The sequence below is a fragment of the Dicentrarchus labrax genome, unplaced genomic scaffold (assembly GCF_905237075.1).
Source record: "Dicentrarchus labrax unplaced genomic scaffold, dlabrax2021, whole genome shotgun sequence".
Taxonomy (NCBI): Eukaryota; Metazoa; Chordata; class Actinopteri; family Moronidae; genus Dicentrarchus; species Dicentrarchus labrax.
Window position 1 is genome coordinate 123,347 of NW_026136861.1, and position 20,819 is coordinate 144,165.

The following is a 20,819-nucleotide window of genomic DNA, read 5'->3' on the forward strand; positions in this document are numbered from 1 at the left end:
GAGTACTGTAGGATTTTGTACAGCTGCTCAACCAACTCCAGTCACTGTGAGTCTCGAGCACAATAATAAACAGCAGAATCTTCAGTCTTCAGACTGTTCATCTGCAGATACACCTGCTGTCTGTTGTTGTCTCTGGAGATGGTAAACCGGCCTTTAAATGACTGAGAGTAGTAGATGCTACCACTGCCACAGCTGATATTGGCAACCCACTCCAGTCCTTTTCCAGCAGCCTGTCTGATCCAAGCATTTGTGTAATGGCTACCAAACCCTGAATATGTGCAGGTCAGTCTGTGAGACTCTCCAGGCCTTTTAACCACTGGTTCAGACTCAGTCAGTGTTTGACCCTGAGTACCTCCAGACAGTTAAACACATCATTAGTTACTGTAATGCAGCCATATTGTCTTTGTATCAGGAGGTTTGTCAGACAAACAATGATTGTTCTTACCTGCACAGTTAATAGACAGGATGAGAAAAACAACCAAATAATCCGGTCTGATCATTGTAAAAGCCAGTTGTCTCTGTCCAGTCCACAGTGTGTATGATTTAGTCTCTGTCCTTCACTCTGCAACACATATGTAGAGATGGAAGAGATCAGAGTTTTGCATTGACTCCTCCTCCTCACAGAGAACACACCACATCTCACACATCTCCGAAAAAGATGATTTAGATCATTTTATATTATAATGATCATTTTTAATGATGACAATGTCCATCTAGTTATTTAACCTGATGTTTATACCAAATTGTATCTATTTATATTGTTCTGTAGCATTTAGTGAGCCATCCATATTTGATTTGATTTGATTTGATTTGATTCAACTTTATTGTCATTGTAAGTACCGGTACAAACAACGAAATGCAGTTAGCATCAACCAGAAGTGCAAAGTAGTAAAGTGCAATTTACAAATGTAGAGAAAAATGTAAAGAAAAAGTATTAATAACATTATAGATATATGAATGAATATGCTGGCAAGATATTTACATTATGAACAGAGATATTAAAAGTATGAACAGATTAACATAATAAATATAGAGGCAATAAAGTGTAAGATATTTACAGTATGAGTTCAGTGGGAGTTCAGGGGGGTGGGGGGTCTCCTCGACCCAGAGTTTAGCAGACTGACAGCTGATGAAAAAAGCTGTTCCTGAGCTTGCTAAAAAGTTCACCAGAATCTGAGGAGACAGATGGGTCTTCTTGAGTTTCCTCAAGAAGAAGAGATGTTGGTAAGCCTTTTTAATCAGGGTTGAGGAGTTCAGGGTCCAAGCAAGGTCCTCAGAGATGTGGACACCCAGAAACTTGAAGTTGGGGACACGCTCAACCTCGGTTCCGTTAATACAGATGGAGGTGTGTGTGCCGCCATTCTTTTTCCTGAAGTCCACAATGATCTCTTTGGTCTTCTTGGAGTTGATGGCCAGGTTGTTGTTGGCGCACCAAGTCACCAGGTGCCGGACCTCCTCCCTGTAGTCCGACTCCTATATACTGAATATATCATGCATTAATATATTCTCAACACCTGCTGTTAACAATCAATAAAGGGAACATTATTAATCATTAATATTGTATGGAAAAAAATATGAGGAATGTAAGACTGAGAAACAGGAAGACACAAACCACAACATCAGCTGTTGTTTTCATAGTGTGTATGTGTTTGTTAGACTCTCCAGTTTGAGTTATCTGACTTTATGTCTTCTGCTGCCACCTGTTGGTCTTTGTAAACAAATGTTCTGTGGAGTTTTTGTAAAGCCTCTCTGCTCCCTTTAACCACTGAGTCTCTGGCACAGTAATACACAGCAGAGTCCTCTGGCTTTAAGTTGGACAGTCTCAGATACACCATGCTGTTGCTGTCATCTCTACTGATTTCTGCACGTCCTCGCACACTGCTGGCATATGTGTTACTACTGGCATCAGAAAAGCCGCTCCCTATCCATTCCAGTCCTTTTCCTGCAGGTTGTCTGATCCAGCTCATAACACAGCAGCTAAATGTGAAGCCAGATCCCCTGCAGGACAGACTGACAGTCTCTCCAGGCTTTTTCACTACTGAACTGGAAGTAATGGACTCCATACTCTGACCTGTACAACCTGATGAGATGAAAGGAGAGAGGAACCACAGAAGAAAGTGAGACAGTCATCTGAGAAGTTTTCTGGTATCACTGACTGACCATCAATCCATGTTGTCTGATAAAAGATAAAACAGCAAGAAGCAGGAGAACTCACAGGGCAGAGAGAGAGCAACCAGCAGAAGATTGAGTGTGTTCATCATCCTGAGGCTGGAGATGTGACCTCTGATGCTCCACACAAAGTACAAGAGCAGTCAGCAGGACAGAAGTACACTGCACAGACTGAAGATTTGCATCAGGATATCATGTGGAGGGAGGGGCTCATTTACAGCCTCTCTGTTAGAGTTTCATTTAGTATAATTTATCATTTGTTAGTTTTTTAATGTATTGTAAAGTAAAGATGAGTGCTGTAGGATTTTGTACAGCTGCTCAACCAACTCCAGTCACTGTGAGTCTCGAGCTCAATAATAAACAGCAGAATCTTCAGTTCAGTCAGGACCACTTTGTCAAAATATCTTATATTCCAAGCAGAATTACATTTGGCAGTATGGCTCTGTTCTGGGACCTCCTTGTCCTTCCGCGTGCCTACGTGGAAAACCTTAAGGCAGGGAGAGCACACCTCCCTGCCCTTCCATGTGCATACATGGAAAAGTTTAAGACAAGGAGAGCGGCAGCAGAGACCCCAGGGTACAGAACAGAGCAGCATCAATGGCAATCAGAAAATGACATTGATTAATTAGAAACAACATAAAAAGGAGGAGCTGGGGTGGAGGTGGGTGCAAAAGGCTTGTAGAGGGGGCAGCAGAGATAGGCAGGCAGGCTAAAGCAGCTTAAATAAGGCGCCATGCAGGAGAGCACACCTCCCTGCCCTTCCATGTGCATACATGGAAAAGTTTAAGACAAGGAGAGCGGCAGCAGAGACCCCCAAAGAACCATACCAGGCAACCTCCCTTCCATGAGCTACATGGAAGTGCCAGTAAGAGGAGCCAGCAGCGCAATTTTTGTAAGAAATAAATAACAGTAATAAAGCCAATAATTTATGCAGATACTAGTTTAAGTAACTTGGCTGAGGATTAATAAAGAGATCCCTCAGAAGTTATGCTCGAAGAATATTTAAATTAAGCCAGCAAAACATATTTCCCAAACAGAGTGTTATATTTGGTGGTGTGGCTCTGTATGGGACCTCCTTGTCCTTCCACATGCCTACGTGGAAAACCTTAAGGCAGGGAGAGCACATCTCCCTGCCCTTCCATGTGCATTCACGGAAAAGTTTAAGACAAGGAGAGCGGCAGCAGAGACCCCCAAAGAACCACACCAGGCAACCTCCCTTCCATGAGCTACATGGAAGTGCCAGTAAGAGGAGCCAGCAGGACTATAAACCAATACATCTAAGCAGACACTAGTGAAGTACATGGCTAAGTATACTAGAGATATCCCCAGAAATTTGCTATACATTAATGAATTTAAGCCGGAAATTACAGGGCACTCATTGCTTTTGAGCATCAAGAATTGCTTGGCCTCAGGCCGGAGATATCGTTCGTAAGCAGATAATGAACATTATCATAGCCTTAGCGTCGAGACAGGAGCTACGGATGCTGCATTTGTTGCTGCTCCTATGCGAATTGAATGGAGGAGTTATTTAATGTAGATTAGCTAAGCCAGATCGCATATACTGAGCAGTAGATAGCCTGTAGGATTGCATGGTTGTGTTTAGTCTAACACGGTTTGAGAAAATGGGGGGCAAGTCAGCTGGATGGCGCTGCCTCCGGGCACAGCTGGCGAAATTCTGCAATTCAAACCGGTACAAAATCAGCAATTGTTATCCAAGCATGGAATATGAGATGCTCTAATAATGAATTTACCCAACATAGATAACCAAGTGAGGCGCCTTACAAATCTATTAATGAATGGAACTGAAGAACGCCCTTGTAAATGATGTTGGCAGTTGCCTCATTGTCGCAAAAACATGATTGTTTCCTTGACCAGTCTTTTCCTCACAGAAACATGAAACAATTGGTACATTCATTAAAAAGGTAGAAGAGGCATTAGCTGGCGAGATGACAGTATTTTAGCCATATGTCTGTGAACCACTGATTATTAAAATACCCCCCCAAAACCTACAGAAGGGCGGTTATCATACAGGTCAATCATGCCACTTCTACTGTATGCTTGAATTAATTATATCTCCATTATGTCTGTACACAACACCGAAAACTGTGGATCCATTGCTCTTCCCTAAATTGCCTCTCATGTCTGCTCCCTGTCCTCTAAGCTCAGCAAAGCTGTTCATTAGTGATCTAGTAGATCATAGCAGTCACACTATTAGACCTTGCTGTTGACATAAGCTCCCAGGGTGAACTGGCACACAGTGTTCGATTCATTTATATGTACTCAATATGCTGCATCTTTTTATAATTAATGGCAAATGATGATTCTAGCTGCTCATTGTAAAAGAAGGAGATGCCATACCATTATCACACAGAAGAGATCGGGACTGGGGCTCGGATCTGCAGCCCTCATCCAAGCTCACCATATCATGGAGTGCTCTATAAATCGGAGAGGTCCAGAAGCCTGGATATAAGGGAACTTCCCTTATATCACACATGCCAATTTAAGATGTCTAAGCAAGGAGAGCAGTTCTCTTTTTGGAAATTACTACTGCCTGCTGCTTCATTACCTCTCTGATGCGATTTGCATCGGTACACTATCTAGAGTGAAGCCTAGAACTCTAGCCTTACAGGGCCTGATGTTTCTCCTTGGATAGCAGAAGACCTAATGTTTTAAAGGTATATTTAAGAGCAAAAATGCATGGTCTGATTTTGAATTGATAGTCAACTAACAGAAAATCGTCTACGAGATGGAGCACGAAAGCAGTTGCAGTTATTAAAGAATCCAGCAGAGAGCCTCTGACAAGTGTCAAATATGTGGGGCTGCTGTAACAACCAAGGTGAGCCTAACTGAGAAGTAAATTTCTCTTCATTTAAACCGAACAGATACCAATGTGAAGGTGTAATACATGACTTAAATGCATCTGTGACATCTGCCTTGGCTAGCCATGCGCCTCTACATGCTTTTTTAATCAACTGATGGCTTTGTAGATTATAGCATAAAATAAGGAAAAAAATAAAAATAAGAGGATTTAAACTATTTATGCCTTAGTTTCGCCTTTGCAAGAGCAGATAAATTAATAATTATGTTTATTTATTTTCCCTGAATATTTCCTGGTAGCTATACCTTAATGCTTGTTGAGGAGGCGACTTATGAATGACCAATATGAACCTTTGTTATCCTTTCTTCAGTAAAGCATCGACTATCTCAGCTCTTTCAAAGCAGATTGTAGGTTTTGCAACCAAGTCAGCCCAGCTAAGAACCATGAACCAGCCCTATAACAGATAATTCACTAACAGTGTTTAGATGCTTTCTTAGCTCCTTCCCCAGCTCAGGGACGTTTACTGGGGTTGAAGGTTTCTCTCTCATGCCCCCTTTTTGAGAGGCAGCACGTTCTTCCCTATGGTGATTGGGACTGCACTTCCCAGCATTCTCGGCGGGAATGTGACGCCGTCAAAACAAGCTGCTGTGACGTCATCGTCAAGCGCTGCACCTGTGGGACCACGCGCTCTACCTGCAGACAGCGAGGAGGGAAACAGGCCAACTGCGGACGAAGACTGGCTGGCCTGACGTGCCGAACCAAACCCTGGACCCTTGAACTAGTGATGGGCAAATTAAGCTTTTGTGAAGCACTGAACCACTTGAGCCAGTTGTTTCAAAAATGGGTTCACTACTTGAAGCTTCAGTTACAGTGACCTCTACTGGCAAAGTGCAAGGCTGCAGTCAAATTAGGAAGGCTAGTTGATGGACATGAGGCTTTTAATTACATACTCGCATGCACACATCTAGGGAGCAGTGTTTTTGTAGAAAACACCTTTTGTTCTGAAGCATGTTTGCTTTGATCACCCTTGGATTTAAAGTGTATTTGCTTTAAAAATTTGTATCTATATGTGGCGGGGGTTGCGAACAAAAATGAATGTGCTCTCAATGGGAATCTTAGGTTGCACGACAACGCCACCTTGGGAATTGCACCCAAGGAATTATTTTACACTGACCAAAAACACAGGTTCGTTCCACTCGACAGGCAAGACACGTGGTTCCCAGTTTACAAAAATACTTTATTTAATAAATATATATATCATTATAAAAAATAGCATTCATCCCAATAAATGAAAAAGGGAGCCTAATCAGGGGCTGAGGCCTACTGGTGGGGAAAGAGCAGGTGAAGGGGAAGGGGACTCAACAAAATTAAATTAAAGAAAAAGGGTTCACCCAGACACACGTGGCAGTCACACACTGTGGTATCACCGAATCCAAGGAAGCACAGCACACAAGAAGGAGGGACACCACCACCCACGTCACCAGCACCACCACCAGCCTGCAGCCACTGAGAAGGGAAAGCAAAAGTTACAATGGAAGTATTTAACACAAAATACAATACTATAATAAAAACAAGATACAACATAAAGCAGGAAATAGTTAACCAATTAAGCTTACCAAGCTAGTTAATCAAAACAATAAAGTATAACAAAACAAGTAATACAAAACTAAGGGAGTAACTCCTCATCATCGTTCAGCTAAAATAAAAAGGGATAAACAGATTAAAAGTATGGTGTCTGCCGTTCACCATGCAAGCCGGCTGTAGCCAAAAGCCACCAAGCAGCCAGAGCCGCAGAACAAGGCAGCAAGGAATAAGTGACTGCAGAGGCAAGGCAGGGGACAATGTCACATACAGCAGCAGAGACACAGCTATGCAGCTAGCAGTAGGGGAACAACAGCAGACATATAGTCAACAAAGCGGTATAAACAACACAGCAACCGTGTGTTTAACGGCAGAGGCAAAGCGGTGCGGACAAAGCAATGTAGATAAATCAGTGTAGACAAAGCATAGACAAAACACCGACAAAGCAGAGACAAGGCAGAGACAAACAGAGACAAAACAGCAGCGGTCCCAATCAGCTGGTGGTGAAGGCACGTGAATCACCACCTGTAGATTTCGGCCAGCTGACGAGCATTCCCTGTCAATAAACATACCATTAGCACAGCTAAACTACATTAATCAAAGCTTTTGAGAGTTAGATTTAAGGTAGCATACCTGTATTCAAAGTCAAACCTGCACAAGGAGAGGGAGGGAGAGAGAGACCCACACGGCAGCGGACATCTACCTGTGACCACACTAGCGTTAGCTACAGGATAGCATTCGGTGTAACACAGAGAGAGAGGACACTTACCACCGCCAGAGAGAACCAAGGTCTAACCGGAGCATGGAGCACAAAGCACGGGGCACTCGGTCGCTGCTCTGCAGTGAAAACACACAGGCTTTAAGCAACAGGACACAGTAAAAGATGAAACACAGCAGTAGCCGCAGCAGTGGCATGGAGCATTACCTGCACAGGCAAACACCTGACCCGGAAATGATGCGTTAGTGAGCGTGCGAGAAGGAGGGCCGTACTTATATACTACCACCCCAATGGTCTGCAGCCGCAATTAACTGCCGCATGACAGCCCTATGTCTATGCTGCTACATTCTACCCCGCCTCCTTGGATCGTCGTCCCGACGATCAACAAAGTGAGGCTAGTACAACAAGCTAACTCCAAGGTCTAAACAAGGCAGAGACTGAGTTGGACACAGAAGCAGGAGGATTAGCGGCACAAGCATCTCCAGCAGACCGTGGGAAATGATGCACATTTGAATGCTGACCAGCCGTTTGACGTGTGGTCCGGCGTGGGCCCATATTACTGGAATCAGGACAAGTGACAGAGGGAAGGACTAGAGATGTTAATGCTCCGGACAGTGCTGCAGGCACTTGAGGCACAGCTGATCTGGTGGAGGGCATGGCAGAAGTTGCCACATAAGATGGTTGGTCTAAGATCAACAAATCATACTCAAATGAAGGCTCCTCTGCTGGTGGTGATTCCTCGCCAGAGGTCGAGTTATGAGAAGTGGCAGGACCAGGTGAGTCCACCATTACAACAGCCTTCAGCCTAGTGCGGTGGACCTGTCTGACTTTGGTCTCGTTGTCCATTGGCGCAATAGTATACACCGCGCCGCCTTCTTTAGGCATTCTCAACACACGATACTTCACAGAACTCCACCGATCCCCGGATCTTCTGGGGCCCCCTAGCACTTAAGTCACGCAAATACACAAGCTGCCCTTCCTGCAATGGCAAATCTCTGACATGCTGATCGTGAACTCGCTTCCGCCGATCAGCAGCATGTTTCAAGCGCTCTCGTGCTCCTTCAAATGCTACATGCAAACGGGCTTGGTGCTCTTGAACCCACTCATGGATAGAGCCACCAACAGGACTCTCAACTCGACCCAACAAGAAATCAATGGGCAGTCTGGGTTCCTGCCCGAACATCAGGAAAAAGGGTGACTCTCCGGTTGACTGGTGGGGGGTTGTGTTATAACAATACAACACCTGAGGCAGACACACATGCCAATCCCTTTTCCGGGACACTGGCAAGGTACGCAGCAAGTTGTGGAGCGTCCGGTTAAAACGCTCGCACTGACCATTTCCTTCCGGATGGTATGGGGTAGTGCGTGATTTTACAATCCCATACAGGTCACACAACTGCTGAATGAGGGTGCTTTCAAAGTTACGGCCCTGGTCAGAATGCAAACGAGCAGGGACGCCAAACTTATAAAACCACTCCGACACCAAAACCCTGGCCACAGTAGCAGCACGCTGATCCCGAGTAGGGATAGCCACAGTGTACTTACTAAAAACATCTGTAAGCACCAAAACATTCTCTAAACCATTCTGGGCTGGGTCTAGAGTCGTGTAATCGATGGCAAGGATTTCATTAGGGCGGGAAGCCAAAAGATGCCCCATAAAGCTATGTGCTTTTGGGTGCACATCTTTGGCCACTTGACACCGCTCACATCTCTGACACCATTGAGCCACCTCGGAAGACATACCGGGCCAGTAGCATCGGGACCGAAGGAGCGCCAATGTTCGCTCCACCCCCTGGTGACCATGCTCCTGGTGCACCTGGGTCAGAACCTGATCTATCCATGCTTTTGGCAACACCAACTGAAACATGGCTTCGGCTCCATCAGGGCGACACACCCTTCGGTACAGGACACCGTCCCTCTCCAGTAGGCGATCCCACTGCCTGAGCAAAACCAGCGTGGGCTGGGAGAGCCGTGCCCGCTCCTCACCACTGGGACGCTGGTTCTCCCTCCAAAAAGGCAACAGTTCCTGTATCACAGGGTCAGACTGCTGAGCGAGATGGAGTTCAGAACAAGTGTGCTGGGGCAAGGCGGCAGTGGCAGCCTGGGTCGCCTCTGCCTTTCCCAACCCCAGAGCTTGCTGCAAAGAATTGGGCATCGCAGTGCCTGGAAGCATCGCAGCGACATCCTGGGGACCAGGTGGATGCTGACGGGAGAGAGCATCTGCGTTAGTGTTGCTCTTCCCTGATCGGTACTTTATCTCGAAGTCAAAAGAAGCTAACTGGGCGGCCCACCTCTGCTCAGTAGCAGCCAGCTTAGCCGAAGACAGATGACTAAGGGGGTTGTTATCAGTGTACACCACACATTTGTTACCCAACAAGTACTCTCGAAATTTCTCCGTCATGGCCCACTTAAGGGCCAAAAACTCGAGTTTCATGGAGCTGTAATTTACCATGTTCCTCTCGGTGGGTCGCAGGCCCCTGCTAGCGTAGGCTATAGGCCTCACCTTGCCTGCCTGAGCCTGGGAAAGGACTGCACCCAAGCCACCATAGCTTGCATCAACTTCCAAGATGAAGGGAAGAGAAAAGTCTGCATAAGCCAACACTGGTGCCATGGTGAGCTTAGCTTTCAGTGTTTCAAAGCTCTGGTTACACTCATCATTCCAACACCTAGACAGCCGCTGCTCAGTCTTCTTGTTGGTCTTAGTGCCACCACATTCGGCCACCACCCTATGCAGAGGAGCTGCCAGTTTGGCAAATCCTTCCACGAAGCGCCGATAGTAACTGGCAAAACCAAGAAAGGAACGAAGCTCTGAGGCAGTAGTAGGAATCGGCCAATTGGCAACCACTTCAATCTTGCCTGGATCTGTGGAGACACCGTCGGCCGAAATCACATGGCCCAAATAATTCACCTCTTTGCGAAAGAATGAGCACTTACTGAGCTTGGCCTTGAGGCCCTCATGCCGAAGTCTTTCCAGCACCACCTGGAGCCTCTCCACATGCTGTTCCACAGTAGAGGAAAACACCACAATATCATCCAGATATAACAGCAAGGACTGACACTGCTGGTCACCAAAGATGCGTTGCATTAACCTCTGGAAAGTGCTGGGCGCGTTACAGAGCCCAAAAGGCATTCTGTTCCATTCGAACAAACCAAAAGGGGTGCAAAAAGCAGTCTTCGGCCGGTCAGCCTCAGTGACTGGCAACTGGTTATAACCACTGGTCAAGTCCAGGGTTGAGAACCAGCGAGCACCCGACAAGGCATCCAACGACTCCTCTATACGTGGCAGAGGAAAGGCATCTCTTCGGGTCTTACTATTGAGCTGCCTATAGTCAACACACATGCGCATGCTGCCATCTTTCTTTCGTACCAACACGATAGGGGACGCATAGGGGCTGCTACTCTCCCGAATGATTTGAGATGAGAGTAGACGATTGATGTGCTCCTTCACCACCTCATACTCTGAGGGTGGGATGCGCCTATGGCGCTGCCTCACTGGAGTATCGTCTACCAAAGGGATGTCATGGGAGATTAGATTTGTACAGCCCAGATCAGTATCATTGATGGAAAAGACTGAGGAATACTGTTGAAGCAGGGACTTCACTGGACCCTGTTCCTCCACAGACAAAGGTGACAAATCCACACTCTCCACCTGCTGCACACTAGGGGAAGCGGTCTGAGAAGACACGGTGGCCACACCCGATGGCACCTCAGTGACCCCGGAAGGAAGGCTGACCACATTCACAAAATCCAGTGTGCCGACAACAGTGCGGGGGTACAAAACAACATCATTACAGCCAACATTAATGACAGGTATGTAGGCGGTGCCCCTGATGACACGAACCAAAGAAGGGGAAGCAAGCAACCCAGCAGGTAAACCAGCCTCTAAAGGCTGGAATAGCACCGTAGACCCGGAGTACTGCTCAGAACATGTGGCTGCCACGATTTTCATTACCCCACCAGGAATCTGCCAACCCCTCTTACCCCTGACCTTCACTTTCCCGGGAACATCCTGGGACGCGACATCGCTAACACGATGGCACTGTTGCAGTGCCTGCACAACTGGCTCAGGGGCCTTTGAGATACAGACCTGGGAAAACAACGTTTCCCCATACTGGCCAAAAAGTTCCTGGTAGCACTTGCGGATCACGTTCATCCCCAAAATACCCGGCACTTTAGAAGGCACCCCACCAGGTGGGTCCCTCACTACCAACACACCACAGTGGGGCATCAGTTTACCACAAAGTTGCACGTCAAGCTCCAAGTACCCAAGGTAAGGAATAGTCAGACCGTTGGCAGCTCTAAGCTCCAACCAGTGACAAGAACGGAGACGCTCCTGGCCCCAAGGCTCGAGATGCTGGCGGAAAAAGCTCTCAGAAATAGTAGACACCATGGAGCCGGTGTCTACCAGACAAGGAACCTTCACTCCACCCATGTCCACATCTAAATGGGGACACGACGAAATCAATCCAGACGCATCCAAATCGCGTGAAGCAGCTTGTGAGCCAGTAGCAGCCCCACCCAAACTGTGACTCTGCAGTTTGGTGGGTACTAGTTTTCCGACCCAGAAGCAAAATGAGACTGCCTACCAGGATTAGATGGAGGCTGTGAATGGGATTGTGAGCGGGGAGCATGCACTCTACACTCCCTCGCAAAATGGCCAGGCTGATTGCAGCGCCTGCATAGCATTGGGCCAGTACGAGGTGGGTGACTGTGCTGATGAGAGACCTGCAGCCGAGCAATGCTTTCAGTGAGCTTATTAAGCTGCTCTTGCTGACGCTGTAGCATCTCCCTCATCTCACCCATCTCTGACACGGGGGGAAGAAATGCCCTGCGGGTTACCTTAAACACCATACTGAACACCAAACACTAAGGGGACTGAATGACTGCGGCCCCTCACACCGCTGGGTAGACCTTCAAGCTCCCACTGAATCGCCTCTGCTCTAACAGCAAGCAGGGTGTAATTGGGCTGTCTACGCACTAACTGCTTCAACTCACGACGCAGGGCACTGTCCAGCACATGCTCAACAAATTGGTCTCTCAAAAGAGCTTCTGCATTTGGCACTTCAATAGGTGCACGCTGCTTCACCTTCTCCATGAGGCCCATCAAAGCGAGGAGAACTCTTGAAGAGTCTCTCCCTCCTGCTGCCTTCTGGAGAAGAAAGCCTTCTGCAGAGCAACATAAGACTCCGAACACCCGTACAGCTCCTGTAAAATAGCCAATACTCTATCAGGGTCCTCTCTCTCTGTGCTAGGGCGATACTTTAGCTCCTCCCTAGCTTCACCCTCTAAGTGGTCAGACAGGAAAAATGCCTGGTCAGACCGGGATAAACGTCGGGACCTCATACACGCCTGTATTTCCTCCCTCCACTCACTCAACCCCATACCCGTCCTTCCCCTAAAAACAGGACACTTCCTATCACGGGGCACAAACACCAGCCTCTCTGTTACAGGGACACTGGAAGTAGAAGGGGCAGTAGGTGGCACAAAAGAGGTGGACGGTAAGGCACTAGAGCCAGCCTGTTCCTGTCGTAACCGCTCGTTATCAGCCTTTAACTGTTTAATCAGATCTCTAAGTTCCTGTAACTCTTCCTCCATAGCTACAATAAAACTCAAACTACTACCTAGGCCTAATCTGCTATACCAAATCTCACCAAAACTGGCACGAAGGTCCACTGGAAACCACTGCTGCTTTGTCTCTTTAAATTCGTGCAGATGCCTACAAGAAAAACAACATTAGTACACCAGAGAAAAAAACACAAGGGAAAAAAAATAAAACCCACAAGGAACACACGTCTTTGCCTGTTGGAAGAGTAGATCCTGCCGACAACGCCAGATTGTGGCGGGGGTTGCGAACAAAAATGAATGTGCTCTCAATGGGAATCTTAGGTTGCACGACAACGCCACCTTTGGAATTGCACCCAAGGAATTATTTTACACTGACCAAAAACACAGGTTCGTTCCACTCGACAGGCAAGACACGTGGTTCCCAGTTTACAAAAATACTTTATTTAATAAATATATATATCATTATAAAAAATAGCATTCATCCCAATAAATGAAAAAGGGAGCCTAATCAGGGGCTGAGGCCTACTGGTGGGGAAAGAGCAGGTGAAGGGGAAGGGGACTCAACAAAATTAAATTAAAGAAAAAGGGTTCACCCAGACACACGTGGCAGTCACACTGTGGTATCACCGAATCCAAGGAAGCACAGCACACAAGAAGGAGGGACACCACCACCCACGTCACCAGCACCACCACCAGCCTGCAGCCACTGAGAAGGGAAAGCAAAAGTTACAATGGAAGTATTTAACACAAAATACAATACTATAATAAAAACAAGATACAACATAAAGCAGGAAATAGTTAACCAATTAAGCTTACCAAGCTAGTTAATCAAAACAATAAAGTATAACAAAACAAGTAATACAAAACTAAGGGATTAACTCCTCACCATCGTTCAGCTTAAATAAAAAGGGATAAACAGATTAAAAGTATGGTGTCTGCCGTTCACCATGCAAGCCGGCTGTAGCCAAAAGCCACCAAGCAGCCAGAGCCGCAGAACAAGGCAACAAGGAATAAGTGACTGCAGAGGCAAGGCAGGGGACAATGTCACATACAGCAGCAGAGACACAGCTATGCAGCTAGCAGTAGGGGAACAACAGCAGACATATAGTCAACAAAGCGGTATAAACAACACAGCAACCGTGTGTTTAACGGCAGAGGCAAAGCGGTGCGGACAAAGCAATGTAGATAAATCAGTGTAGACAAAGCATAGACAAAACACCGACAAAGCAGCGACAAGGCAGAGACAAACAGAGACAAAACAGCAGCGGTCCCAATCAGCTGGTGGTGAAGGCACGTGAATCACCACCTGTAGATTTCGGCCAGCTGACGAGCATTCCCTGTCAATAAACATACCATTAGCATAGCTAAACTACATTAATCAAAGCTTTTGAGAGTTAGATTTAAGGTAGCATACCTGTATTCAAAGTCAAACCTGCACAGGGAGAGGGAGGGAGAGAGAGACCCACACGGCAGCGGACATCTACCTGTGACCACACTAGCGTTAGCTACAGGATAGCATTCGGTGTAACACAGAGAGAGAGGACACTTACCACCGCCAGAGAGAACCAAGGTCTAACCGGAGCATGGAGCACAAAGCACGGGGCACTCGGTCGCTGCTCTGCAGTGAAAACACACAGGCTTTAAGCAACAGGACACAGTAAAAGATGAAACACAGCAGTAGCCGCAGCAGTGGCATGGAGCATTACCTGCACAGGCAAACACCTGACCCGGAAATGATGCGTTAGTGAGCGTGCGAGGAGGAGGGCCGTACTTATATACTACCACCCCAATGGTCAGCAGCCGCAATTAACTGCCGCATGACAGCCCTATGTCTATGCTGCTACATATATCATGTTCTATTTACAAATAAAGATTGATGAATGTGTGTATTATGTTATTGAGGAGAGAATGCTGGGGAAATATTGTATAGGTTGGGGTGTGCTTGTGTAACTATGACAGGAGGGGATTGGGAACAGTCAAAGATTTTTATTAAGGTACATTATTTTTTCAACGGTTTTTGGATTGAGCCGGTTCCTTTTTTTTGCTCACGATTTCTCCACATTTGGAGAATACTCGCTCACATGGAACACTTGTTGCTGGTGTGCATAAAAATTGTTTCGCCAATATATACAAATGAGGGTACACATTTCGATGTTTGGACCAGTAATCTAGTGGATCTTCAGATCTTTCCAGTGGTGGGTCAACCATGTACCGCTGCACCTCTACTGTGGCATCTGCTGTGGCATTCCTTGCCCTCCTGGCTTCAGACGCATCTCTATCCAAAGTTGCCCAAAGGTTAATATCTGAAAGACAAACATGATGGCAGTCATCAGTACTGAAAGCTTTCAATTTTTATCTAATTTAACTACTTATTTACTTTATACTTATTTACTACTCTATTATAACATTACCTGTGGATGGTGGATTTCCAACATTTGCTGGTTGATCTGATGTTGAAGGCTGTTCTTCAGTAGGGGTGTCTCTTATTATTTGGGAACACTGTGCAGTCAGGCGTTTTACTGATGATTGTGCTTGTACCTGGTTGTAAAAGCCTAGGGTTGTAAATCTTGGGTCCAGCAGTGTTGACAGGTTCAGTGCAGTTTGGTTCTCTGTTGTGTCAAATTTGTTGAGCATCACCGACACCAAGTTCTGTCCCAGTTGTTTTGCAGTGTCATGGCTTATGTTTCCCACTGTGTCATATAAGTACAGCATCAACATCTTTATCATAGGGATGACCTTTGACCCTGAGACCCTCTTCTCCTCTGACAGCTCTACTGTTGCCTGGTAAAAGGGGCCCAGCAATTGCAGGCATGCAGAAGCTGTCTCATAGTCCTCGGAGAACAGAGGTCTCACATCTGTTTTCAGCGTTGCAAGAGCTGCCCCCACTGACTGTCTCTCTTTAAAAGACGTTGCAGCATTAGGAAGGTGCTGTTCCAGCATGTGTCCACCTCCTGAATCAGCTTCATTACAGGACGGTTCATCTGCTCCTGCACTTCTTTGAGCTTTTCTCTTGCTGTTGTGCTGGTTTTAAAAAGTGTGACCACTTTGCGTGCCCTTGTGCGAAGGTCTTCTAGGCCAGGAGTCGCATCAAGAGACTTCTTCACCACTAAATTAAGCGAATGAGCAAAGCAAAGTGCATGTCTTAAATTTAAGCTTCTGACAGAGGCAACCATGTTAGCTCCCTGCATCTGTAACAATTGATGTTACTTTGCCTTCAATGCTCCATTCTTCCATGAGAGACCTCGTTGCAGCAGTAATGTTGGCAGCTGTATGGGCTTCAGGGAAAGGCAACACTCCCAAAAAGCACTGTGGCCAGCTTCACAGACTCATCCAGATAATGGCACGTCACTGCTAGATATGCGTCCATATTAATGGAGGTCCACATATCCGCAGTCAGGCTCACAGCCTCTACCCTCTGAATTACAGCCTTGGCCTTGGTTTTCTCCACCTCCATACCTCTGAACCACCATGTTCTTCAGAGCTCGTCGGGATGGAAGACTATATGTGGGATCAAGCAATGCCACAAACTCCTTGAAGCCACAGTCATCCACGATGGAAAAGGCTGCGAGTCTTTCACCACCATATTGACAAGAGCTTCATCGAGCTTTCGCTTTTGGTCCACAAAGAAAGAAAGAAAGAAAGAAAGAAAGAAAGAAAATGAATAAAAGAAAATAAGGATTTATGTGAAATTGCATTTCTATGAAGCAGGTCTATGAGTCATGGAATACAGTCATATCATATTGTGTTAGTGTGTCTAGTTAATAATGATATAATACATACCTTGATTTGTGTTGCCCTGGTTCACAGCAGCTCCATGCTTGGCAGTGAAGTGACTAATCATGGAGGAAGTATTGCCGTGATACTTCAGTTCAGCCGAACACACCAAGCACTGGACCTGTAGAGAAAGCCATTTGTAAATAAAAATGTCTATACAGCTATAGCCTAATGGCTACACTAATCATACACATTATTTTAGTGTGTTGCTACTTATTATAAACTTGAGATGGACCATAGCTATAGTAGTGTACTGGTAGTTACTGTTGTATATGTAACTTTACTTTTCCTACTTTACATATTAAACAGCACACCTACCTTATCAGGAGCGACCAAATTGAAGTGTTCCCACATGTTAGAACGACCTCTCTTCCTGGCTGGCTCCATAATGAATCAATACAAACGTAATGAATCAATACAAACGCAATGAATCAATACAAACGCAATGAAACAATACAAACGCGATAACTCTGCAACTACGATAACAACCCACAAATTGTGCATTGTTTAGAGCGTTTATAAAGTGTTAATGGCGCTCAAATTCAAAACTGTTTCAACCTGTCACCTGTCGGAATCGGGGCAGTGAATCACCTGATTGGACCACGAACCAGTCAGCTGATTCATTCAGGCAACGAAACAGTTGCTGCTTCGGACGTCATTTGTCACATGATTTTTTTTCGGACCAAAGCAAGCTTTGAAGCAGTGGTTCTAGGGAATTGTAGTTCAGGGTTCGAAGCACGTATCGAAGCTTCAGTGTCACACTGCCATCACTACCTTGAACCCATGACGGCAAGCGACAACCGGATGTTGGACAGAACTGACAAGCAAGACAGGTGGAGCCGGCCGCTGCGCCTGGGACCCGCGCTCCCCTGGAAGGCAGCGCAGCGCCGGAGCCGGAGCCGGGACCGCAGCGGAACCGCAGCGGAGGCGCAGGAGCAATTCCTCCCCCCTTCTGCGGACCCTCCAGAACCAGAGCAGCCGGACACAACTGCGGATGTTGTTCAAAGCGACACTCTCCCCAACAGCCGAGATCGCTGCTGAGACTTCACAATGCAATCGACCCGCCATGATACTCACCGCAGACAGGACAAGTAGAAACAAACGGCAAACGGCAAACGACAAACCACAAGTAACGCACACAACATCCTGGCAAAAGGCTTGTAGAGGGAGCAGCAGAGATAGGCAGGCAGGCTAAAGCAGCTTAAATAAGGCGCCATGCATGATGTTTGCCAATTGGATGCTTGAGGAAATCAGGTGAGCTGTCAGCTGACTGTGTATGGTATCCAATGGGAAGCTTAGAGGAATCAGCTGATGTATGTTTATGACTAGCTGTGCTCGTATGATATAGCTGTAACTGAAAGCTAAGCCTGACTTCGTGCCCTGCCTGAACTAACGCTATGCTCAATTCTTCAGACTGTTCATCTGCAGATACACCTGCTGTCTGCTGTTGTCTCTGGAGATGGTAAACCGGCCTTGAACTGACTGAGAGTAGTAGATCTCAGCACTGTCATATCTGATATAAGCGATCCACTCAAGTCCTTTTCCAGGAGCCTGTCTGACCCAGTGCATGCTGTGGTCACTAAATGTGAATCCAGAGGTTGTACAGGTCAATCTGTGAGATTCTCCAGGCCTTTTAACCACTGGTTCAGATTCTGTCAGAGTCTGACCATCAACACCTGTCAAAAGAAGAAAGATATGCATGTCATGTGTTACACTGGCACACGTAAAATATGTCAACCAAAGATCAGTGAAGATGTTCACCTGCCCAGCAGATAGTTAACAGCAGCAGTCCTGTCCTATAGTCCATCATGTTAAACTGTGTGTCCACTGTTCTCTGTCATCCTCTCTGCAGTCAGATAAGTAGAGGTGGAAGACATCTGAGTTTTGCATTGACTCCTCCTCACAGTGTGGAACTGGATTTGACTTGGATCTCAGTTGATGTTTGGTGAAACTGCAGAATGAATGTTTACTGTACATTAGTCATTCCTCCAAGAGTCCCTCTTGCATGTTTCAGTATAATTTGTGCAACAGGTTGACAAACACATTATTTAAGTTGGTTGACCCTTATTAAAGACCACATTATAGACCACAGTCTGCATCATGTGAAGACCTCGACAATAGTTTATTAATTTTACCATACACCTAAAGTGAGTATTTTTAATTACATTTTAATGTAAAGAAATATCAAAAAACCTACAAGGTAACAAATGTGAATTTGAATTTGAATTTCTCACAAGAAAATCTCTTTCAAGTGTTCATATATCATACTATTTTCAAGACTCAAGGGACCAAATACCCAAGTAGTAATAAGAGTGAAGAATACATTTGAGAATATTAATTAAGCATTAAACAGGAATAACATGCAACTTTTCAGTACATGGATGCCATTATTAACCATGTTTTTCAGTCAATACAAAGAAATTCCATAATTTATATTTCTGAGACAGACAGAACGACATCTTTCATAAAATGCAACCACTATATGTTTGATAAAGTTTTCTGTATTCAATATTATAATGAACCGTGTTTTATTCCTTTACCTTTTTCTTCATTCTTATCATGTCTGTTTCTCTCTTTACTGTAACAGTGAACTGGTGTTGAAATCATTAGTGGTCTGAGGGCTCCTCTGGTGGCTTCATGTTACAAGTGTTCAGGCACTGAAGGGTTTTTGTTCAGGTCTACTGATGGTTTGTGTCATTGTGTCCCTCCAGCACAGTAATACACAGCAGAGTCTTCAGGCTGCACATTCTGTCCGTTTAGAGTCACTGTGTTACTGGAAGAGTCTAAATCGATACTGAACTTGTTCTTCAGTGAATCCTTGTAATATGTTGTGTATCCAACACATGCACCTCCAAACCACTCCAGTCCTTTCCCTGGAGGCTGTCTGATCCAAGCTGTGTAAGAAACCTGACAGGTGATGGTCAGACGTTGACCTGGCTGCACAGTCACAGAGGCTGGCTGTGTCAACTGTTCACACTTCACACCTGTTAAAAAAGAAAATGTTTTGTAACAAATGATCAAGTTATACTGCAAAAGAAGAACTGTTGACTTTGACAAATCTAGAGAGACTCACATCCAGCTGCCAACAGCAGCAGCAGAGCTACAGAGAACATGGTTTATGTTGAAACTGACGTGCTGTGAACTCCACTGACAGCCTGAGTTTTTATAGCTGAGTAACGAGGAAGGTCACTGAGTTTGCATAGAATCAAACATATGAAGCATCAATGTTGGTCTAACTGGAGCCAATAGAAGAGTCTGTTGACTGTTATTATATCTGCAGAGTGAAAACATGCCTGGAAATCACCTCTGCTTTACATATGATTTGCATAGACCACCCTCTGCAATTCTAAAAAGAGAACATGGGAAGTAGATGTACAGAGGAAAATGTAAAAATACCAAATACCTGCCAACTATTTACATTGTAAAATACAGTAGTTGGATGCAACAGGGACAGACATATTTTTCATTAATTATAGTCTTAGAATGAAATTACCATTTTGTATATTGTTATGGCCAAATTGTATATTATTATTAATTGTATAGGATTATTATTATTAACTGCATTTGTTCATGAAAGGATACATACAGTTAATTTTGGTTTTGGTAAATGCCATCGCATAATTCTGTATGATGCAGGAAATAATGCAAGACTTCATATTTTTGTATTGTTGGGAAATCACATTGTCTGTCCCTTATCCCCCTTTATAGTGTGGGATACTTTAGACCCATGGCACAAATTAACTCAAACAAAACTCAGTAAAGAATTCCATCTGTTAAAACTGCTTTGGGTGATTTTGATTGGGGTCCTCCCAGTATTTAAAAGAAGCACATATTAAAACAGAGACATAAAACAATTATATAAAGTCATTAGGAACACATTGCTTCAGAAAGTCATGGCTGTAATCAGCAGAATGATTAAATCAATTTAAAAACTCAACAACTTCTCTCTCAGAGAGTAACTGGCCACAAATACTTGACTGAATAACTGATTTATTTAAATGTACTTTAACAATGAGTTAAAGCAACTTTTATCCCTAAATAACTACAGTGTATTTCTTGTTTTATTGTATCAAACTGTCAATTGGTCATGAATTGTGAATTTAAATCCAGTCATAAGTCAGTAAATGTATCATTGTGTGGTGTGTTGTATCATTTTGAATTATTTAACCTGAGGACATTAATCAGGTGAGACAG

The 20,819-nt window shown here is 45.1% G+C and overlaps 1 long non-coding RNA gene across 1 annotated transcript; it reads right to left on the bottom strand.

Annotated features, from left to right (window-relative positions):
- Positions 1-6,203: 6,203 nt before the first annotated feature.
- LOC127360234 (uncharacterized) lies at positions 6,204-13,134 on the bottom strand. Its single transcript, XR_007883356.1, has 2 exons — positions 12,938-13,134; positions 6,204-6,493 (listed from the first exon to the last, which is right to left on the bottom strand). It is a non-coding gene; the product is annotated as an uncharacterized LOC127360234 (long non-coding RNA).
- Between the last annotated feature and the right edge of the window lie 7,685 nt (positions 13,135-20,819).